General features: G+C 45.6%; 1 pseudogene; it reads left to right on the top strand.

Annotated features, from left to right (window-relative positions):
- Positions 1-24628, top strand: LOC135553309 (solute carrier family 66 member 2-like; annotated as a pseudogene).
- Positions 24629-24704: the final 76 nt, after the last annotated feature.

The following is a 24704-nucleotide window of genomic DNA, read 5'->3' as shown; positions in this document are numbered from 1 at the left end:
ATGGACTACAGAACGGTAGGCTCAACTTTTTTGTTTCAGTCTCGTTTTAAACACCAATTCCTTTCTGTTGCTGACTTTTCTGACTTTTACCAACATGTTCCAGCTTTGATGATTGATGACCTTCAGGCATTTCTCTCAGGACACCAAGTTAAAATGCACCTCTCTGTGTTGATCTGATCTCAATGGATATTTCAGATCCTTTGGGACTCCATGACAGTTTTTTTTTAAATATAAGAGACCATCCATTTAGAATGTTATTCTCTGACAGATGACAGTCATCCACCATTATGTAAACTCAGCAAAGCTTCTTAATCCGGGCTCACTGCAATCATCCCTTATTCTCAATTTTTAGTTTTCTTTACAAATCGCGATCAAGCCAGTAAATCCAAGCTGCTTTTAAATAATATTGCATTCATTTGATTGGTCGACCGACCTGCTGCAAGTTTGAGTTTTCTGGCCGTCGATGTGCTCAATTGTAACATTCAACTTGTTAGATTGTGCTATTCTAACCTCTCATATATTTACATTAGTATCAGTAGCGCCACGTGAATGTTTATTGATACATGATCAACTCGTCATTTCAACTCTGGATTTCTGCTAAAGTAGACCCTCTGGATTTTACGCTAAACTGTTCAATAGAACATAATTGATGGACTAAGTTTTTCCTGCATTACATCTGAGTTGAAAGAAGGGACTTTTTTTCAATGTCAGGAAGGCATCATTATGTCCCCTTCATTAGTTATTGATCCAGTAGTTGACTGTAAATAAGCATCCAAAGGCACCACTCTATCCACATTCTCTGACTAGGCTTCACCGCTTTATCCAAAGGCACCACTCTATCCACATTCTCTGACTAGGCTTCACCTAGGCTTCATCCACCACTCTATCCACCTTCTCTGACTAGGCATTCTCTGACTAGGCTTCACCGCTTTATCCAAAGGCACCACTCTATCCACATTCTCTGACTAGGCTTCACCGCTTTATCCAAAGGCACCACTCTATCCACATTCTCTGACTAGGCTTCACCGCTTTATCCAAAGGCACCACTCTATCCACATTCTCTGACTAGGCTTCACCGCTTTATCCAAAGGCACCACTCTATCCACATTCTCTGACTATCCACCAAAGGCACCACTCTATCCACATTCTCTGACTAGGCTTCACCGCTTTATCCAAAGGCACCACTCTATCCACATTCTCTGACTAGGCTTCACCTTTATCCAAAGGCACCACTCTATCCACATTCTCTGACTAGGCTTCACCGCTTTATCCAAAGGCACCACTCTATCCACATTCTCTGACTAGGCTTCACCGCTTCCAAAGGCACCACTCTATCCACATTCTCTGACTAGGCTTCACCGCTTTATCCAAAGGCACCACTCTATCCACATTCTCTGACTAGGCTTCACCGCTTTATCCAAAGGCACCACTCTATCCACATTCTCTGACTAGGCTTCACCGCTTTATCCAAAGGCACCACTCTATCCACATTCTCTGACTAGGCTTCACCGCTTTATCCAAAGGCACCACTCTATCCACCGCTTCTCTGACTTCACCGCTTTATCCAAAGGCACCACTCTATCCACATTCTCTGACTTTATTTATCCAAAGGCAAGTGCAGTTCACTATCCACATTCTCTGAACTTTGCACCAGACCTTCACCGCTTTGGCACCACTCTATCCACCTGTTTTGCTGTGCTTCTTTATCCAAAGGTAGACTAGAGATCAGAGAGAGAACACCACTCTATCCACCTTCTCTGGAATCCAAAGATGAGATGTTTGAGCAGCTCATGTATGTCCTGAACCAACTGGTGGCATGGATCGCACTGTTTTGCTGTGCTCTGGTAGACTAGAGATGGTGAGATGTTGAGCAGCTGGTCCTGAACCAACTGGTGGCATGGATCGCTGCGGGGGCTATGGTGTTTGGTGGAGTGGTGCCAGTACAGGGACATCAGACAGACACAGAACGCAGAGGGATTCTCCACCTATGTCTGCCTCGTCCTACTGGTGGCCAACATCCTACGTATACTGTTCAGGTAAGTTTTGCAAGGTGTGGTACACTTGTTGCATATTATTCCAAATGTGCATTGATGCATGTGAAGGCTGTAGACTAAGTGCATTTTAAAGAACAGACAGACATCAACTATTTGGCCCTTCAGAATTTACAGTGTTTGAAAATGACACGGCCTCTCACTGAATAGTCATGAGTTTGGATAGCACAGTTCTGGTTTGGTTTCAACAAATGCCTATAGTCTCCAGCACGGGAACTTTATTACTGCCCTTAAGCCTGACTAGTCCCTCCCTCCCGGTCTTCTCTTTCCAGGTTTGGGCGCTACTTTGAGACACCACTCCTGTGGCAGAGCATGGTCATGATCGCCACCATGTTGAGCATGCTCGACTTGTGTACCAACGTCCGCGTGGCCACCGAATTGCAGACTAAGAAACGTTCATTCACAGGTCAGTATCCTCCCTGGCCTGTCCCTACTCACCTCTTTACACGTGTCTTTAACCTCCCGGTTCCTAGCTCCTCTTTGTGGCTTTATAATCAGTTCATAGCCTCTGTTCGCATCGTGGCGTGAGCTACTGATAATTCTTGGTTTTATCACCAACCAATCAAACATGCCTTTGACATGTAGAATAAGCTGGGGGGGGGTTTATCTCTGTGAGTGTGTGCAGTTAGATTTAAGTGGTTTAAGCAGTAAATCATATTATGTCACATGTTGGCTCTTCATGACATTTTCTATCTGCAATGTTTGAAACCATTTGCCTACTGAACGCGGCCTTGTACTGTACACCTCTAGTTCGTCTTTGTAATAGGAATTTCCAGGTGATCGAAAGAGAAGAGGAAAAAAAGAAAAAACATCTATCCAGTTTATTACAAGTTTGCAAAATGGAGAACAATATCCCACACAGGAGCAGAGAAGTATCTAACTGGCCTCTTGGAGACAGGCCCTTAATATCCTAATCAGACAGCACCACATGTTCTGTAAACACCAGCCCGAGAGACTTGTAGGAAAACAAAAAGGCATTGATTTGTTAGCTGCTGCAGAATCAGTGTCACACAATACAGTAATAATCAGTGTGTTCTCGGCCCTTGCACATCCAGTCTGGTGTCAAATACTATCAACAGAGATATGAAAACAATTCAGAATATTCACACTGATGAAGCAGGGGGCTTTGACCCTGAGCTGCACCACACTTTCCCAAGCGATCTTGCTGTTCAATGTGTAAATGCATGTTTTGTTTTTTAAAATTGTATTGCTGTGTGTTTTATGTTGTAAATGTGTCTGCAACTTTGTGTGCTGCTATTTTCGGCCAGGTCTCGCTTGTAAAATATATTGTTAATCTCAATGAGACTAATCTGGTGAAAAATAAAATTCGCCCACACCTTGCACAAACAGAAGACTGGTAGATTCATGTGTATTACAGAAAGGGAAAATATAAAATGCTAAACATGAACATTATTCATATTAAATATTGCCATAATAACAGGATGTGGATCAATAAAATTAGATTTGATCTGTTGCGGAACTAGAGGGTGCTGGCTGCTGTATCTGGCTCATAATGCCCTTCCTCAGCCTGTTAGCTATATACACCGATTGACTGAGACTGATCTACACCTGTGTTCCTCTGCCAATGCAAAATTAGAACAATAAACTCTCGGTGCTGCACTCATGGGGCCTCAATCCAGAGTTTGGTAACCAATCAAATTGGCAGGATCATGGGAGGTGGGTCAGTTGGTTTGAGATCAGTCAAATTTTTAAACGAACGTGGAGGTTTCAACTCTGTCAGACGTAAAACAAATGTTGAAGTTTCAACTCTGGTCAACATTTGAGGTTTCTACTTTGTCCGCATTCTAGACTCCTATATATTGATTAACCATATGTATTGAGACTATGATTGTTGCTGTTTACTTAATGTTATTGACCGTGAGACTAACTGCTCGGCTATTTTGTGGCTAGAAAAGTCATGACTTGACAGTTTCTTGGTTTGAAATGAACTGTGCTCAGTGTTTTTTGTTGTTGTCGATAGCGTGACAACAACAATTGTATTAAATGCTGCATGTGAAAGCTAATGTGCACTACCCACAGCCTCTCCTCTGTGGTCCTGTCTGGTAAAACAACAACAATGATGATGACTTGGATTCACACCAGCTTGCTGAAGAGGCACAGATAACTCAGATGGGACCGTTAGAGACTGTGGTCTTCCTAACTCTCTCTTTGTTATTCTACCTCTATCTTTGCCCTTTGTTTCAACTCCCTCTTGTTACATTATAGCAGCTGAGAGGGGCTGAGGACCAGCTGTTATAATGTTGAGAGAACAGAGTCTCGCAACCTTTCAGTCGCTCAATTGTACCCGGTTCATTGTGCTGAGAACTTTGTTTGTGTGAGTAGCGTGTGATGCCCATCATAAATATGGATTTACTAACAATGGATCTCAATGTCGTGTTAAGTTCTAGTTGACACTGCTGCTTTGTACTTGGAGAGCAGTTGCTATCCTCTGTGAACAGTAGGTGGCACTGGGAAATAACAAATGCCCACAGTACCTGTGAAGATGCAGTAATGCTCTGTTGTATATTGGCCATAGTCCTCACTGACAGTGATGTAATTTACCTTCTCAGAACGGCTATCCATCACGCTTTATTGGGTTCACTTGTCTTCTCTCTTTGATTGATTATGCATTGAATCCAATGATGGTTGCAGAGAAAGGTGCGGACTGTCTGAGATATTCGTTTCAGAAATCAAAAATACATTTTCACCTTTTATTCAGCCTCTGTGTTTGGAGTTGTGTGTTTTGTGATTGGGAACTAGGAGTTAACTGGCGGAGTTGTTTCCAACTTCTTACTACTTATCAAATTGTTTTCCACCCAGCATGATGATGTTCTACAGCACAACTCCAGTGGTATGGTAAGCTGGCTTTCTTCTCATCACAGGAGAAAAAGCTTAATTCTGACTTCAACTTACCTCGTCAAAAGGGTCTCCCGAGTGTGCAGTGGTCTAAGGCACTGCATCGCAGTCCTAGAGGCGTCACTTCAAACCCTGGTTCGATCCCGAGCTGTATCACAACCGGCCGTGATCGGGAGTCCCATAGGGTGGCCCACAATTGGCCCAGCGTTATCCAGGTTAGGGTAGGGCTTGGCCTTCCATTGTAAATAAGAATTAGTTCTTAACTGACTTGCCTAGTTAAATAAATAAACACATTTTAAAAGCTGCCGTTTTGTGTGCCACATGTACGATCATGGTTCTGGACTGTACATGAAACAGTTGGCACTTGGCAGTGGAACCAGAGTTCAGTTGGCACACTTCCTCTTCTCTGGTTCTGCCTCTCTCTACCTCTCTCTTTGCCTCTGCCTCTACCTCCTTGGCCCGTGCGGCCTCTCTCGGCCGTTTTCCTGGCCTCTCGCAGACTCTCTGGCAATCCATCACCTCTCTCTGCCAACCTTGATTATCATTGACAGAACTTTTGCTCGTCTGTCTGCTATACACGTATGGGTCTGTTCATCTATTGATTAATCCAGGAAGAGATATGAAGGAGAGGCATGATGTAATCCACTATTGATTAAAGAGGAATTCCTCAGCCAACAACTCTCTGGCGAACTTCCTAAAGGGCGATTGTCTCAATGTAGTTTGGGAGTAACAGATAGTTCTGACTTCTCCTTATCTTTGTTGGGGTTTCGGGCTTTGAGGTTGGCTACAATTGAGTATTTCAATAACATTTCACCTGCTTTCACTGAAGTTGTAAATGTGTCAAACTGAGACTGACGAAACAGTATTCTGACACATTACCGCTGAAGTGTAATGCGGACCCGTGGAACCAGAATATTTCTGTATATTCCTAACGTTGTTGTGTGTGTTCTGTGCTTGTATTGAACTGTTTGTACATTACAGTACGAACAGAGAACAGAGCTGGCTCCCCTCTGTGGCTCTCTCTCTCCAGGCTCCATTATCGCGGCAGGTTGTCCAATCAAAAACAATTATGTCCCAATCACTCTGGAGAAGTGCATTAAGCTCCCTCCTTGTGAGTTCAAACCGAGAGCAAACTTTCCTCCCTCCCTGCGTCAGTGGACTGTTTCTTTGGAACCTATTCTGGGTTAAATTGGCTGTGAATTTAGGGTAACGACTTCACAAGACCATTATGTCTCTGTCTCCGCCCCTGTCATTTGGTACTGTGCGTTTGTGTATCGTGCGTGCAAGCATGGAGAATGTACCCTGGATCTCAGCATATCTGTTTGTTAAAAATCCTCCAAGGTAGTTCTGGTATTATGAAGTTAGTGACTGGTTCTGATAGGATCTTAATCTGGTTTATGAGACGGCTGTCAGGCCGACGGGAAGGTTGACTTTAAAGCGATCATTCAGGTTAAGAGAGTACGACGTTTAGGTGTATGAGTAAACCTACGGATTACCTACCCAGGTGGAAGTCAAATGTATTGAGCTGCTCAGACGGCAGTCTAGTTTGGATCATCTTTCTCAGCTTTGTGGTAGTGTTCTACAGATCCAGGGATAGGCTACATTTGTTTCACTCTGCATCAAAATTCTAATTCAAATCACGTTATTGTTTGTCTTCTATTCGGTTCCCTTTTTAGGATGTCTGTTGACAGTTGGACCAGCGAATAGAAGCATTGAGCAGTATTTGGCACTACCAGAGATGTGAGGGGAGTTGGTTATTAGGCCTGTGTACTGGTAAAGGGACAGTCAGGGAGGACAGGGGCAGTCAGGGAGGACAGGGGCAGTCAGGGAGGACAGGGGCAGTCAGGGAGGACAGGGAGAGTCGGGGAGGACAGGGAGAGTCGGGGAGGACAGGGAGAGTCGGGGAGGACAGGGGGAGGACAGGGGGAGGACAGGGACAGTCAGGGAGGACAGGGGCAGTCGGGGAGGACAGGGACAGTCAGGGAGGACAGGGGCAGTCGGAGGACAGGGACAGTCAGGGAGGACAGGGGCAGTCAGGGAGGACAGGGGCAGTCAGGGAGGACAGGGGCAGTCAGGGAGGACAGGGGCATTCAGGGAGGACAGGGAGAGTCGGGGAGGACAGGGAGAGTCGGGGAGGACAGGGAGAGTCGGGGAGGACAGGGGCAGTCAGGGAGGACAGGGAGGACAGGGACATCCAGGGAGAGTCAGGGAGGACAGGGAGAGTCGGGGAGGACAGGGAGAGTCGGGGAGGACAGGGACAGTCGGGGAGGACAGGGACAGTCGGGGAGGACAGGGACAGTTGGGGAGGACAGGGAGAGTCGGGGAGGACAGGGACAGTCGGGGAGGACAGGGGCAGTCGGGGAGGACAGGGACATTCAGGGAGGACAGGGAGAGTCGGGGAGGACAGGGGCAGTCGGGGAGGACAGGGACAGTCAGGGAGGACAGGGGCAGTCAGGGAGGACAGGGATATTCAGGGAGGACAGGGAGAGTCAGGGAGGACAGAGGCAGTCGGGGAGGACAGGGGCAGTCGGGGAGGACAGGGAGAGTCGGGGAGGACAGGGAGAGTCGGGGAGGACAGGGGCCGTCGGGGAGGACAGGGGCAGTCAGGGAGGACAGGGGCAGTCAGGGAGGACAGGGGCAGTCAGGGAGGACAGGGGCAGCGAACGGGGGCATTGAGAATAGTCTACTTATATAATCTTTTGTTGTTTATTAGTCATCAGTCTCTCCTGTATGGTGTGATTCATTGGAACCCTTCCGATTCACATCCTACTCTCCTCACACACCTTGCTTTGACTTAGCCCCAAAAAGCAGGTTATTTTTTTTTTCTAGACTATTTTTTAGGTAGCTGTTTTCTCTGCATGATTATGGACTATGAATTACATGATTGACAACATGTGATTATGGGAAGTGTAGACCTGGCAGGCTAAACGACACCCTCTAACTGATGTCCTGGGGAGATAAACTACTGCAAAACAATATCTAGCTCTGGCACATGCCTGCCTGCTTACACATTTACCATCGCTCAGTGAGCAGAAAGCGTGTGCGTGTTGTGCACGGGCAACAGGGGGTACATTTTGACATGAAGCCAGCTCTCTCCCCCACACTGTCCCCGTGGTACACACACACACACACACACACACACACACACACAGTGGCACCGTGTCAGAGTAAACAGAGGGATGAAAGAGGAGAGGAGGAGGGGAACGAGAGCACCCCAGGGTAGATGAGTGGCACAGTTGGGTGTCGCACGCTAAGGTACTGCTGTTAACACCTGAAACAATTCTCCTCTATCACTACAATAAGCAATTTCCCTCTAATTTCTTTCACGTTGGGAACCTGGAACTGTATTTCTGGAAGTAACATTTCTATTCTGTGGTGTGTCTGCGGACGATGGGTTTTAGTACTCCTTTATGTTGTTATCTCTGGGCGTACATTTCCTTTAGATCCTGTATGAACAGGTCAGACTGCTAGCAGGACCCTGATTGGGTGCTTTTTGAGTTGCAGACCATAGACGTGATCGATCATGCACACCCTGACTCTCACATACACACCAATACACCTGTCTGCCGTGCTTATTAGTCAGAAATCACATGTAAATCTCAGACCAGTTTAACATCAGTATTTCAATAAAATACATTAAGTTGGCATGTCAAACCTATTAGTTGTTCCACTCTAGAATGCAATCAGTCTCAGTCAGCAGGACGGGTAATGTAAGGTGTCGTACCTCTTCGTGTGTATCAGAAGACAATGTGATTATGGTAAAGGGTCCGAAAACCAAATCCACCATGTCATTTTAGATGAAAGGGGGATATCTAGTCACTTGTACAACTGAACGCGTTCACCTGAAATGTCTCCCGCATTTAACCCAACCCCTCTGAATCAGAAAGGTGCAAACTGAATATCAAGGAGCTTGTCTTTTAGATCAGTAGAATCTAATTTCATCATGGAGGTAGAGGGTTGTAAAAATCCTATTGAAGATACTGCACAGTGGATTCCCCCCCCTCGCCACCTCTTCTCCCCCTCCGTTCAGCGACAACTTAATTTCCTCAATGTATTCTTCTCCCCTCTAACGTTGTTTAGAGCAGGGTCAGGCTCCGAGAAGTATTAAAATACGTTACGTGCAGCTCAGTGTTGACAGCAGGGAAGGCATCAATGAAGACGATAACGTTTGACATTTGGACATAACATTATCCTCAGCACTCCAAACCAGGATGCATCCTCCTCGCTAACCTTCTTATCAGTTCGCTGATCGTGTTTACGATTTGTATTTGGGTACCTGTATAGGTTAGAGGTGAAAGGTTGAGGCAGAACAATGTGTTGTGGCAGTGCCAGTCTCCGAGCTGAGATGTCACGATAGATTGTGTTGCAGTCCTGCAGTTGTTATAATCTTCATGTTGAATTCATGACTTAAACTCAACTTTGTTGTTTATTTTTTGTTGTTTATTCCCCTGATGAAAAGGGAACAAAGCAACAACTAACTTAAGGGAGCAGTTGGTGAGGCAGAAACATTTTACAGTAAATCATTCAGGGTTTTCCAAATGCATTTTCCATGCAGCTATGTGTCCTTGTCTCGCGTCACACGCAATGCTTTTATTATGATCTTCTCAAAAGCCAGTGTATTATTATGGAGATAAATCAAGCTGAAAAGGTTAAGAACTGTTAGTTTTATCACTGTTCGTAGTGTCTTACTTGTCTCCTCTCTTTGCATGTGTCTGTCTGCCTCAGACTTTGAATGGAGCCACTTCTGGTCGTGGAGTTGTTTCGTGGACTACATGCAGTGTGTGGTGGCGTAGGCCGCCAGCAGCGTGAACATCACCTACCTGCTGCTGGACTCCTCTGTGTTCGTAGAGACCCTGGGCTTCCTGGCTGTCTTCGCTGAGGCCATGCTGGGGACGCCGCAGCTCTACTGTAACGACCAGAACAAGAGTACTGAGGGGATGAGGTGAGGACGAAACACACAAAGCCGCCATTCAGTTGTCTTCCCTTTCTCTCACTTGATATTCACTCTCTTTCATCCCATCTCATGCTTCCTTACTCTTCATATCCCAGCTGCTGAGCTTCAGTGGTTAATTTAAGCAATAAAGCCCGAGGATGTGTGGTATATGGCCAATATACCACGGCTAAGGGCTGTTCTTATGCACAATGCGGAGTGCCTAGACTCAGCCCTTAGCCGTGGTATATTGACCATATATCACAAACCCCCGAGGTGCCTTATTGCTTAAATAAACTGGTTACCAATGTAATTAGAACAGTAAAAATAAATGTTTTGTCATACCCGTGGTATACGGTCTGATATACCACAGCTTTCAGCCAATCAGCATTCAGGGCTCGAACCACCCAGTTTATAACATGAGATCTATTACTTCAAACTGGTTTTTTAATTTTAATCTGTAGACCTGTGTATAAATTCTCTCTCATTTATGGAACATTTAAACACTTGGGTATGTAATTCACAGACCCGCTTGGGACTGAATTTAGTTCATTCAGTGAAAGGATTTTCTACTAGAAGTGAAGATATTGTTTGGTTTATATGATTTAAACGGATGACTTTGTTTTGAACAGGAAGCCTCCTTAGATTTGTCTTAAGTTGTTGAATTAATGGGCTTTTTACTGCCTTCATTCCCCCAGCGATTAAATCCTTAGGCAGGATTCACACTGAGACAATTACATCCATTTAAAACATGAACCTTCATTGTTGATGCTCCATTCTAATGCTGTTATCATCATCATAATGAGATTATGGAGATGTTCAATAATGCAAGCTTTAGTGCTGTTGCTGTCATCATTTAGTTTTGTGGCTCTGTTCTTATTGTGAGACATGCAGTAGTGACTAGTCATGACCAACACACACACACACACACACACACACACACACACACACACACACACACACACACACACACACACACACACACACACACACACACACACACACACACACACACACACACACACACACACATATATATATGTACACACACAATTGAAATAGTCTCTGAATGACCACGCGTCAGACTAATATTGGCGAAATAATATATCACTAAAAATAGAAAGATTGAGTAGCTCATTACCATATTGATTATCAAGGACACATAATAAAAAATATACCTTTTTTTAAATAAAATAATCAATTGGTAAAGCCAAACCTCAGAACATGCCATGCCAGTCAGGTTCAGAGATGATTAATGACAACAGAACTGCATCCCAAATTGCACCCTATTCCCTATTGTCTTGTCTTTGGCTATGCCGGATTAAGTGCTATGACATGCAATTCTATAAAATCCTTTCTCTTTAATTAATATTACCTGATTGAGCTAATCATGTAAACGTAATTAACTAGAAAGTTGGGGCACCACAAAAGAGTGTGTATAGAGCTGTTATCTTCCGAATAAACTCTGAAAGACCTAGTAATATTTTACATTACATTACATTTACATTTAAGTCATTTAGCAGACGCTCTTATCCAGAGCGACTTACAAATTGGTGAATTCACCTTCTGACATCCAGTGGAACAGCCACTTTACAATAGTGTATCTAAATCATTAAGGGGGGGGTGGTGAGAAGGATTACTTATCTTATCCTAGGTATTCCTTGAAGAGGTGGGGTTTCAGGTGTCTCCGGAAGGTGGTGATTGACTCCGCTGTCCTGGCGTCGTGAGGGAGTTTGTTCCACCATTGGGGGCCAGAGCAGCGAACAGTTTTGACTGGGCTGAGCGGGAACTGTACTTCCTCAATGGTAGGGAGGCGAGCAGGCCAGAGGTGGATGAACGCAGTGCCCTTGCTTGGGTGTAGGGCCTGATCAGAGCCTGGAGGTACTGCGGTGCCGTTCCCCTCACAGCTCCGTAGGCAAGCACCATGGTCTTGTAGCGGATGCGAGCTTCAACTGGAAGCCAGTGGAGAGAGCGGAGGAGCGGGGTGACGTGAGAGAACTTGGGAAGGTTGAACACCAGACGGGCTGCGGCGTTCTGGATGAGTTGTAGGGGTTTAATGGCACAGGCAGGGAGCCCAGCCAACAGCGAGTTGCAGTAATCCAGACGGGAGATGACAAGTGCCTGGATTAGGACCTGCGCCGCTTCCTGTGTGAGGCAGGGTCGTACTCTGCGGATGTTGTAGAGCATGAACCTACAGGAACGGGCCACCGCCATGATGTTGGTTGAGAACGACAGGGTGTTGTCCAGGATCACGCCAAGGTTCTTAGCGCTCTGGGAGGAGGACACAATGGAGTTGTCAACCGTGATGGCGAGATCATGGAACGGGCAGTCCTTCCCCGGGAGGAAGAGCAGCTCCGTCTTGCCGAGGTTCAGCTTGAGGTGGTGATCCGTCATCCACACTGATATGTCTGCCAGACATGCAGAGATGCGATTCGCCACCTGGTCATCAGAAGGGGGAAAGGAGAAGATTAATTGTGTGTCGTCTGCATAGCAATGATAGGAGAGACCATGTGAGGTTATGACAGAGCCAAGTGACTTGGTGTATAGCGAGAATAGGAGAGGGCCTAGAACAGAGCCCTGGGGGACACCAGTGGTGAGAGCGCGTGGCGAGGAGACAGATTCTCGCCACGCCACCTGGTAGGAGCGACCTGTCAGGTAGGACGCAATCCAAGCGTGGGCCGCGCCGGAGATGCCCAACTCAGAGAGGGTGGAGAGGAGGATCTGATGGTTCACAGTATCGAAGGCAGCCGATAGGTCTAGAAGGATGAGAGCAGAGGAGAGAGAGTTAGCTTTAGCAGTGCGGAGCGCCTCCGTGATACAGAGAAGAGCAGTCTCAGTTGAATGACTAGTCTTGAAACCTGACTGATTTGGATCAAGAAGGTCATTCTGAGAGAGATAGTGGGAGAGCTGGCCAAGGACGGCACGTTCAAGAGTTTTGGAGAGAAAAGAAAGAAGGGATACTGGTCTGTAGTTGTTGACATCGGAGGGATCGAGTGTAGGTTTTTTCAGAAGGGGTGCAACTCTCGCTCTCTTGAAGACGGAAGGGACGTAGCCAGCGGTCAGGGATGAGTTGATGAGCGAGGTGAGGTAAGGGAGAAGGTCCCCGGAAATGGTCTGGAGAAGAGAGGAGGGGATAGGGTCAAGCGGGCAGGTTGTTGGGCGGCCGGCCGTCACAAGAAGCGAGATTTCATCTGGAGAGAGAGGGGAGAAAGAGGTCAGAGCACAGGGTAGGGCAGTGTGAGCAGAACCAGCGGTGTCGTTTGACTTAGCAAACGAGGATCGGATGTCGTCGACCTTCTTTTCAAAATGGTTGACGAAGTCATCTGCAGAGAGGGAGGAGGGGGGAGGGGGAGGAGGATTCAGGAGGGAGGAGAAGGTGGCAAAGAGCTTCCTAGGGTTAGAGGCAGATGCTTGGAATTTAGAGTGGTAGAAAGTGGCTTTAGCAGCAGAGACAGAGGAGGAAAATGTAGAGAGGAGGGAGTGAAAGGATGCCAGGTCCGCAGGGAGGCGAGTTTTCCTCCATTTCCGCTCGGCTGCCCGGAGCTCTGTTCTGTGAGCTCGCAATGAGTCATCGAGCCACGGAGCGGGAGGGGAGGACCGAGCCGGCCTGGAGGATAGGGGACATAGAGAGTCAAAGGATGCAGAAAGGGAAGAGAGGAGGGTTGAGGAGGCAGACTCAGGAGAAAGGTTGGAGAAGGTATGAGCAGAGGGAAGAGATGATAGGATGGAAGAGGAGAGAGTAGCGGGGAGAGAGAGCGAAGGTTGGGACGGCGCGATACCATCCGAGTAGGGGCAGTGTGGGAAGTGTTGGATGAGAGCGAGAGGGAAAAGGATACAAGGTAGTGGTCGGAGACTTGGAGGGGAGTTGCAATGAGGTTAGTGGAAGAACAGCATCTAGTAAAGATGAGGTCGAGCGTATTGCCTGCCTTGTGAGTAGGGGGAAGGTGAGAGGGTGAGGTCAAAGAGGAGAGGAGTGGAAAGAAGGAGGCAGAGAGGAATGAGTCAAAGGTAGACGTGGGGAGGTTAAAGTCGCCCAGGACTGTGAGAGGTGAGCCGTCCTCAGGAAAGGAGCTTATCAAGGCATCAAGCTCATTGATGAACTCTCCGAGGAACCTGGAGGGCGATAAATGATAAGGATGTTAAGCTTGAAAGGGCTGGTAACTGTGACAGCATGGAATTCAAAGGAGGCGATAGATAGATGGGTAAGGGGAGAGAGAGAGAATGACCACTTGGGAGAGATGAGGATCCCGGTGCCACCACCCCGCTGACCAGAAGCTCTCGGGGTGTGCGAGAACACGTGGGCGGACGAAGAGAGAGCAGTAGGAGTAGCAGTGTTATCTGTGGTGATCCATGTTTCCGTCAGTGCCAGGAAGTCGAGGGACTGGAGGGAGGCATAGGCTGAGATGAACTCTGCCTTGTTGGCCGCAGATCGGCAGTTCCAGAGGCTACCGGAGACCAGGAACTCCACGTGGGTCGTGCGCGCTGGGACCACCAGATTAGGGTAGCCGCGCCACGCGGTGTGGAGCGTTTGTATGGTCTGTGCAGAGAGGAGAGAACAGGGATAGATAGACACATAGTTGACAGGGTACAGAAGAGGCTACGCTAATGCAAAGGAGATTGGAATGACAAGTGGACTACACGTCTCGAATGTTCAGAAAGTTAAGCTTACGTAGCAAGAATCTTATAGACTAAAATGATTGAAATGATACAGTACTGCTGGAGTAGGCTAGCTGGTAGTGGCTGCGATGTAGCTAACCTAGAAAATCGCTCTAGGCTAAACAATTGACTTAGATACAAAGACGGCTATGTAGCTAGCTAGCTACGATCAAACAAAACAAACCGTTGTACTGTAATAGTTACTACAGTGCTGCTATTCGGGGGCTAGCTGGCTAGCTACGTTAAGAGAACGACAATAGCTGGCCAGCTAACCTAGAAAATCGCTCTAGGCTACACAATTGTCTTAGATACAAAGACGGCTATGTAGCTAGCTAGCTACGATCAAACAAAACAAACCGTTGTACTGTAATAGTTACTACAGTGCTGCTATTCGGGGCTAGCTGGCTAGCTACGTTGAAAGACCGACAATAGCTGGCCAGCTAACCTAGAAAATCGCTCTAGACTACACAATTGTCTTAGATACAAAGACGGCTATGTAGCTGGCTAGCTACGATCAAACAAATCAAACCGTTGTACTGTAATGAAGTGAAATGAAAAATGTGATACTACCTGTGGAGCGACGCGGAATGTTGACCGGGTAGTTGGAGTTCAATTCGGTAGAGGTTGGCTAGCTGTTGGCTAGCTAGCTAGCAGCATTTCCTACGTTAAGGACGACAAATAGCTGGCTAGCTAACCTCGGTAAATTAAGATAATCACTCTAAGTCTACACACTCTAAACTGCACAATTATCTTGGATACGAAGACAGCGAAGACAACTATGTAGCTAGCTGACACTACGCTAATCGAGTCGTTCAGTTGAGTGTAATAGTTTCTACAGTGCTAGTGGACAGTGGATGTTAGCTAGCTGCTTAGCTAGCTGCTGGGCAGATACGTTAGGACGACGAAATACGATAATATGCAATTGTCGTTGATACAAAGACGGCTATGTAGCTAGCTAAGAAGAAATTGCTAACATAAGACAAATCAAACCGTTGTACTATAACGAAATGTAATGAAATGTAATGAAAAGTTATACTACCTGCGGACCGAAGTGTAGATGCGACCGCTCGCTCCAACCGGAACCGGAATTTTACATCAATAGCAGTCAATATTAATCGTCACCTTATTTCAGTCTCATCTGAAAGGTGTAAATTCTTGATTGGACGGAGCTGACAATTTCTGGTTACACAAAGGAAAGGGGGTTTCGTTTGAGTGAAAGAGCGGGAAGACTGAGGAACAAAGGGTGAAGCCATGCTATCGTAAATACAGTATCTTATGCATTCTAAATTACCTCCCTGTATCTGGGAAAGTCTACACATTGTAGTTATGTCGTCCTGTCATCAGTCATAATGTCTCAGATGACAACCGTACTGACATCATATTCATTAAGTACCAACGCATATTTTCAACTGGTACTATTACCGAAATATGGTTCCTTTCCCCTCACTTGTTTGATGTTCCCAGACTCTCTGTTTAACAAAGGCTATTCAAGAGTCATTCAGTAGAGTCAGGAGAGAGAGAGGGGAGAAAGGTATTTATGGGGTGGTCATAAACTTTACCAACAGGCCAAAGTCATGACACTATATAGTGCACTACTTTTGACCATGGCCCATTAGGGAAAAGGGTGCCATTTGTGACAAATGATGCTGTAGGCATGCTTCTGCTTTTCCATCACTACCAGTTAGAGCTAGGCGCAAGACCCCTCTAGCAGACAGTTACCAAACAGATCATTACTACAACACAAAGAGGAGGGCGACTGGGGACCATAGGTGACCCAACATGGCTGCTATAATGGTGGATGTTGGCTGGGGGAAGAGATTATAGGGGAGGCTGGTCTACAGGAAGTGAATGCTGATCTGTCTTGTCATGGTTTGATGGGAAATTAAGTAGAAAGTTGATGTAAATATAGTCCTTCATTTCTATAGCTACAGTACAGGTTCAAATCATGTATTTACTTCAAGGCTGCCAAGTCAACCCCATTTCTGCTGTGTGCACACACCTGTGCCTGGCTCTTTGTCTGTGCCTGGCTCTTTGTCTGTGCCTGGCTCTTTGTCTGTGCCTGGCTCTTAGTCTGTGCCTGGCTCTTAGTCTGTGCCTGGCTCTTTGTCTGTGCCTGGCTCTTTGTCTGTGCCTGGCTCTTTGTCTGTGCCTGGCTCTTTGTCTGTGCCTGGCTCTTTGTCTGTGCCTGGCTCCGTGAAGAGCAGATCTCAGTGTGGCGTTATCTGCTCAGCAGTGGCTCTAACTGTTCTGTCCTGCTCCCTCTCTCTCTCTCTCTGCCTTCTCTGCTCTGTTAGGTGTCTGTACTTCATCCGCCCCCTCTCTCTCCCACTGTTTTGTACCTGTTCAGGCAGTTTATGGACTGGGGTCTATGGTAGGCTGTTGCTAGGTTACTTTACCTCTGCACTCGATCCTGTATTTGTTTTAAGGGGATGAATGAGAGTTCTGATTAGCTGAATGACCTTGAGGAGAAAATGTTTGTTCTAAAGCTCCATTGTCAAACTAAGCTCCAAGGTCAAAACAAGCTCCATGGTCAAAGACAATGAATGAATTTGAATTTGAGGCTTAACTACAGGGCTGTGTGAACTGTTTAAAGATGAAACTCTGTTCCACAGTAAATTACGAAACACATAATGATAATCCTGCTGCATGTATCCCCTGTGGCCACTTTAGATGAGAGGTATTATGTTGTGAATATTTCCTGGTCTGGTGATTTAGCGTGAGGTTGGTTTGACCAGTGGTTTTGGAGACTGCTGTATGTAGTGTGTGTGTGTGTGTGTGTGTGGCTGCCCCTCTCAGCCTCTCTGTGTGTAGAAATGATGGCACTTTGGTGTTATGCCAGCATACCTAGAACAGTCCCCAGCGGTGTGTGGGTGTGCATGTGTTTGTGTGTAACAAGGCAGCAATGATGTTATGTTCAGAGACTGGTCTAGACTGGGATGGGGGAAGCGAGGCGGGGGAGACTGGTGTGGTGGGGAGCGAGGCGGGGGAGACTGGTGTGGTGGGGAGCGAGGCGGGGGAGACTGGTGTGGTGGGGAGCGAGGCGGGGGAGACTGGTGTGGTGGGGAGCGAGGCGGGGGAGACTGGTGTGGTGGGGAGCGAGGCGGGGGAGACTGGTGTGGTGGGGAGCGAGGCGGGGGAGACTGGTGTGGTGGGGAGCGAGGCGGGGGAGACTGGTGTGGTGGGGAGCGAGGCGGGGGAGACTGGTGTGCTGGTGTCTGGGCCCCTGGCCTGAGATTCAGGTAATGAAACATGGAGGGACAGGTTCTGCAGACCACCTACTGACTGACTGCCCTTATAAGTCCTCTCTGTATATGCTGTTTCACAAGGACAGATAGCACCCTGAGAGACTTCCTTATTTAGCCTGCCGTCTGACTGTTTGACCATTAAATCAATTCCGTATACAAGTCTCTGTCTGCATTCAACAACACTACATCACTACCTTGTCAGACTAGTCTGCGACAACTTGTCTAAGCAGAAACATACCACCCCCCCCCCCCCCCGGCTGAAATGTAGAGCATCATCTTTCATCCTCCACCACATCCGATACATACTCTTTTTTTTAAACCTCCTGGTCAGTCTTCTGTAAGTGGCTGGGGACGTCTAGAATCATCTCCCAGGTATGTTCTGACTCCGTCCCCGACCTCCCGGCATTCTCTCTGAGTGCGTGTCCCAAATGGCACCCCATTCCCTATATAGATGGGCTTTGGTCAAAAGTAATGCACTACATAGGGTGCCCTTTGGGACGTAGACAGTCAGCAGGAGGACTGATAAAACCCTCAAACCAGCTTTCACATCATTACACACTGGGCTGGCCCAAACTGTATGTCAGCACTCTGAGAGAAAATAAAGAAATGTTGCTCCTCTTCCCCAGAACTAACAAGTTTTGTACCTTGGAGGGGGAGGATGGAGGGAGAGAAAGATGCAAGGGGGGGGGAGTATGAGTAGATGCAGGGTAAGGTTATTAAAAAGTTTGTTACAACTGAAAGGGCTAAATGGGAGCTAGGTGGTGGGAGGTGAAGATGGAGACATGAATAATGTAGAAGATTTGACAGGTCCCACTCCTCCTTCTCCCTCGTCCTGTGGGTGCGAGCTATTAGACAGACTGCGATGGGGGCTGTGTTTGGGTTGTGGGGTGAACCTTTTACCCTGTAATGAGCCTGAAGATAATTACCTCCAAACCCTTCTGAATATCTGCTAAGTGGCTTCTGCTAGAGAATAGTCTTCTTACTTTGAAGCCACCATTGTGGCCTCAATGCATTAAATCTTCATCAATGGGGCGGCAGGGTGGCCTAGTGGTTAGAGCGTTGGACTAGTAACCGGAAGGAGCTGACAAGGTACAAATATGACATTCTGAACAGGCAGTTAGTTAACCCACTGTTCCTTGGCCGTCATTGAGAATAAAAATTTGTTCTTAACTGACTTGCCTAGTTAAATAAATAAAGGTAAAAAAATAAATACAATAAAAAACATTAATTTCATTTGTATGGATCATTGAACATGTTACCTTGCCAATAACATTGATAAAGGCTCAGACAAATTACATTGGGAGAGTGGTACCATATTAGAAGTATTGGCAGTGTAGTCAATACTAGGCTTAGGCGGTATCCAGATTGTCATACCTTCATACCGACCTTGTGCCATACAGGGATATTCGGTAATACTAGCACTGAACAGAAGGGGAGCTGTTTTCAAACCCATCTTAAATCCGAAGGTTAACAATGATTTTGATTTAAAGGATCCCCATTAGCCGACGCCAATGGAGACAGCTAGTCTTACTGGGGTCCGACACAATTTACAATTTACATTCACTACATGATAATGTTTTTAAATGTGTGTGTGCATCTATCAGTTACACATACATGTCAGTACATACACACAACAAGTAGGGCACATGGGGGAGAGATGTTGTGCCACAATGTGTTTAAAAAAAAAAACAGGTTTGCTGTTCACTTGCGCTATATAAGATGGAATGGAGCTCCATGCACTCATGTTTCCTGGAATGCTAACAAGTACATGTAAAATCCCATAGAGAATGCTAACGAGCACATTGCAAACATTTTATACAGTTTCTGACCTAAACTATATAAGTAACTCAAAAATGCTACTCGCGGTTTGCTGCACACACAAAACAGGAGGGGTGCTTCTGCTGTTACATTTACATTTACATTTAAGTCATTTAGCAGACGCTCTTATCCAGAGCGACTTACAAATTGGTGAATTCACCTTCTGACATCCAGTGGAACAGCCACTTTACAATAGTGCATCTAAATCATTAAGGGGGGTGGTGAGAAGGATTACTTATCCTAACCTAGGTATTCCTTGAAGAGGTGGGGTTTCAGGTGTCTCCGGAAGGTGGTGATTGACTCCGCTGTCCTGGCGTCGTGAGGGAGTTTGTTCCACCATTGGGGGGCCAGAGCAGCGAACAGTTTTGACTGGGCTGAGCGGGAACTGTACTTCCTCAATGGTAGGGAGGCGAGCAGGCCAGAAGTGGATGAACGCAGTGCCCTTGCTTGGGTGTAGGGCCTGATCAGAGCCTGGAGGTACTGCGGTGCCGTTCCCCTCACAGCTCCGTAGGCAAGCACCATGGTCTTGTAGCGGATGCGAGCTTCAACTGGAAGCCAGTGGAGAGAGCGGATTGCTGGATTTTGGAAGAAGCTAACCACTTAGCTAGATAGCTAACTAGCTTGTAAATTAGAAAACAAAAGCACATTTTTAGACAATTAAATTGATAGTTATAAGATATCTAACCGGTAAATGTGTAGTTGTGAATTCCATACTGTAACTAGGTCACATGGTGCATGCTGCACAACAGTGAGTCACTCACATGGCTCTGGTCTTCGTGTTCTTCGTCATCGTCTGGCATCCAATTTTGCATTATAGCTCCCAACTAAACTATAGTATAAATCCATTACACATTGGGATACAAAAGGGGGAAAAACAGCTTCCACTATTCTGGGAAGGCTTTCCACTAGATGTTGGAACATTGCTGTGGGGACTTGCTTCCATTCAGCCACGAGGATTAGTGAGGTCAGCAGTGATGTTGAACAATTAGGCCTGGCTCGCAGTCGGAGTTCCAATTCATCCCAAACGTGTTCGATGGAGTTGAGTTGAGGTCAGGGCTCCGTGCAGGCCAGTCAAGTTCTTACACTCCGATCTTGACAAACAATTTCTGTATGGATGCTATGTGCATGGGGGCATTGTCATGCTGAAACAGGAAAGCCTTCTCCAAACTCTTGCCACAGGAAGCAGAGAATCGTCTAGAATGTTATTGTATACTGTAGCGGTAAGATTACCCTACACGGTACACCGCCCAGGCCTAGTCAATACTAGACATTCATGTATCATTATGACCCAATCATTATAACCTCACAGATACAGTATAATATTCATAGGATGTATATTGGATTTATTATGGATTCATTTATTAGGCCTAGTGCTGCATACCATGATGGAATATGGCATCAATGTATTTGCTTAGGGCAGAAACCCATTCCCTGTAACGCCTAGAAATGTTTTCTGAATAATTATTTTTAATTGTAAACGTACACCGCAACCATACAACACCCTACCCAGGTTTTCCCTTGACACCAATTAGATTAGCCCCCCCCCCCCCTCAGCCTCTCCATCTCCCTCACCTTTTAATGAATGTGTTTCTATTCCGATTAGCGAAAGTCCTGGCACTCAGAGCAGAGGGCCCTACTCCAAAATTTCACGACATAAGGCAGGTTGTATTAAGAAGAGCAGATGAAGGATGCCTCTGCTTTCAGAAAGGAGTCTTGTTGCGGTATGCAGTTATTGTAAACACTTCTGAAGGCTGAATGCTGTTAGCTAACTGTGTTTGTGCCTCAGTCCTAACCTTGTCAGCGTTTACCTTCCGTCCTTGTCTTCAGTACGAAGCCTGGGGTGACAAACAAAGAGGAGAGAGGGAGGGTGGAAGAGGAGTAGCTGGGGCTACTGTCAGTCTATAGTGCTTCATCCATACTCACCAACACTCTGTCAAGGCTTTTCTCGTTTTAAAAACAAACTGAGTAGAGCAGAGTTCCTGGGAACCCAGCTTGCCATGAAACTTTACGTTTACCCATTATAATAAGCAATGCTGTTTTCTTCATCTAAGAAGGGGGTTGTCAAAGCTGTGTTTGCACAGTAGACACCATGCACAGAGAGGCCTCCTGCTGTACCACCCTTCTACTGTAACTGTTAGTGTTTTACTTCCCTATCCGCTCAGTGACACCGAGAGGAGGGACCACATCTCACCCTAAAGTAGAGCTCTCCATCACTGTTCCTGGAGAGCTACTGTCCTATAGGTTTTCGCTCCAACCCTAACCTAGCGTACGTGATTCTAATATTTAGCTGGTTGATAAACTGAATCAGTTAGTTACAGCTGGGGTTGGAGCGAAAACCTACAGGAAGGTAGCTCTCCAGGAACAGGGTTGATGAGCTCTGCCCTAAAGAAACACTCTCGTCACAAACTAAAATCCAGAAACGTTGAGGTGGCAAAAGAACTTGAAGGAATTCCAGTAATCTTTCCTTTTTAAAAGTTTGTTTTGAAAATAGTAGGTCAGTATCCCCATCTGAAACTGTTTGGTCTGTTATTGTGTTAATCTTTTCCCATGATTCCCATGATGTCTCTTTCTGTCAGGATTAAGGCAGTGTCCGAATGCCTCTAGTTGCGTTCTAAATAGTAAGCTTTTTTGGTATGCGAAAATAGAACGTGTTACATTTTGAAAATGTAGTATGCTTTAAATGCCAGGATGTCATACTCGTTTTGACTTTTCATCTGGTAGAAATCACTGCACACTAAGGAAGAAAAAACATGTTTTCAGATAATCCGTTGACAACACCGATACCATTTATTGGAGGACCAAAAAAAGCCGATACCGATTAATCGGACAAAAAAAAGTTAACTTTTTTTTTTTTTTTATCAAAAAAAATAATATTATTTTAGTTTTTATTATTTGTAATAATGACAATTACAACAATACTGAATTAACACTTTTCTTTTACCTTAATATAATACATAAATAAAATCAATTTAGCCTCAAATAATGAAATGTTCAATTTGGTTTAAATAATGCAAAACCAAAGTGTTGGAGAAGAAAGTAAAAGTGCAATGTAAAAAAGCTAACGTTTAAGTTCCTTGCTCAGAACATGAGAACATATGAAAGCTGGTGGTTCCTTTTAACATGAGTCTTCAATATTTCCAGGTAAGAAGTTTTAGGTTGTAGTTATTATAGGACTATTTCTCTCCATACGATTTGTATTTCATATACCTTTGACTGTTGGATGTTCTTATAGGCACTTTAGTATTGCCAGTGTAACAGTATAGCTTCCATCCCTCTCCTCGCCCCTACCTGGGCTCGAACCAGGAACACATCGACAACAGCCACCCTCGAAGCATCGTTACCCATCGCTCCACAAATGCCACGGCCCTTGCAAAGCAAGGGGAACAACTACTCCAAGTCTCAGAGCGAGTGACGTCACCGATTTGAAACGCTATTAGCGCGCACCCCGCAAACTAGCTAGCCATTTCACATCGTTACACCAGCCTAATCTCGGGAGTTGATAGGCTTGAAGTCATAAACAGCTCATTGCTTGAAGCATTGCGAAGAGCTGCTGGCAAACGCACGAAAGAGACTGCTGCTACCTACAATCGCTCAGTCAGACTGCCCTATCAAATATCAAATCATAGACTTAATTATAACATAATAACACACAGAAATACCAGCCTTTGGTCATTGATATGGTCGAATCTGGAAACTATCATTTAGAAAACCAAAAATGTATTCTTTCAGTGAAATACAGAACCGTTGCGTATTTCATCTAACGGGTGGGATCCCTAAGTCTAAATATTACTGTTACATTCTACAACCTTCAATGTAATGTCATAATTATGTACAGTCCTGGCAAATTAATTACGGCCTTTGTTAGGAATAAATGGACTTCACACAGTTCGCAATGAGCCATATTGCAATGGCCCAAACTGCTGCATATACCCTGACTGCTTGCACGGAGCGCAAGAGAAGTGACATGATTTCCCTAATTATAAGAAATTAATGTTAGCAGGCAATATTAACTAAATATGCAGGTTTAAAAATATATACTTGTGTATTGATTTTAAAGAAAGGCATTGATGTTTATGGTTAGGTTTGGTGCATCGACAGTGCTAAATCATCACCTGTTTGGCAAAGTAGGCTGTGATTCGATGAGAAATTAACAGGCACTGCATCAATTAGATGCAACGCAGGACAAGCTAGGGGAACTAGTAATATCATCAACCGTGTGTTGTTAACTAGTGATTATGTTTGATTGTTTTTTATAAGATCAGTTTAATGCTAGCTAGCAACTTACCTTGGCTTCTTGCTGCCCTCGCGTAACAGGTAGTCAGCCTGCCATGCAAGCTCCTCGTGGAGTGCAATGTAAGGCAGGTGGTTAGAGCATTGGACTAGTAACCTGAAGTTTGCAAAAACAAATCCCAGTTCTGACAAGGTATAAATCTGTTGTTCTGCCCCTGAACAAGGCAGTTAACCCACTGTTCCTAGGCCGTCATTGAAAATAAGAATGTGTTCTTAACTGACTTGCCTAGTTAAATAAAGGTAAAATAAAAAAATAAAACTTCCTTAGTTAAATAAAGGTGTAAACCATTTTTTTTTTATATCGGTGTCCAAAAAATAGCAATTTCCGATTGTTATGAAAACTTGAAATCGGCCATTCCGATGAATCGGTCGACCTCTAAACTAGATAAGAGGACAGGCTGTAGCAAAACGAACAAATGAATGGCGGGAAACAACGCAATTGTGCATTCGGTGACGCATTCTCAGTATAGATGAGTATGTTAATTTGTTGCTTACTGCATGCATTTGTAATAAATAGTATGTAGTATGATGTAGTATGATCAGTACACAGTATGTAGTTTTAGTATGTTTTAAGCAAGACATGTTTTGTACACAGCCACTGTCTCTAGCTCTGCCAACATTGAAATTCTGTTTACCACCCCCTCTGTTCTCTCGCCTCCCTCGCTCCCTGCAATATAAAGATGGTGATGATGTGGACGAGTGGGGACACCTTTAAGACGGGTTACTTCCTGCTGACCGAGGCTCCTGTCCAGTTCTGGACCTGTGGTCTGCCTGCTGAATGACACTTACTACGTTTTTTTTTTCAAAACAGATGGGACGCCCAGTTATGTGTATGTGGTGCAGATGGTTATACAGATA

Source organism: Oncorhynchus masou, chromosome 13, assembly GCF_036934945.1.
Source record: "Oncorhynchus masou masou isolate Uvic2021 chromosome 13, UVic_Omas_1.1, whole genome shotgun sequence".
Classification (NCBI taxonomy): domain Eukaryota; kingdom Metazoa; phylum Chordata; class Actinopteri; order Salmoniformes; family Salmonidae; genus Oncorhynchus; species Oncorhynchus masou.
This window is presented reverse-complemented; position numbering and strand designations above follow the sequence as displayed.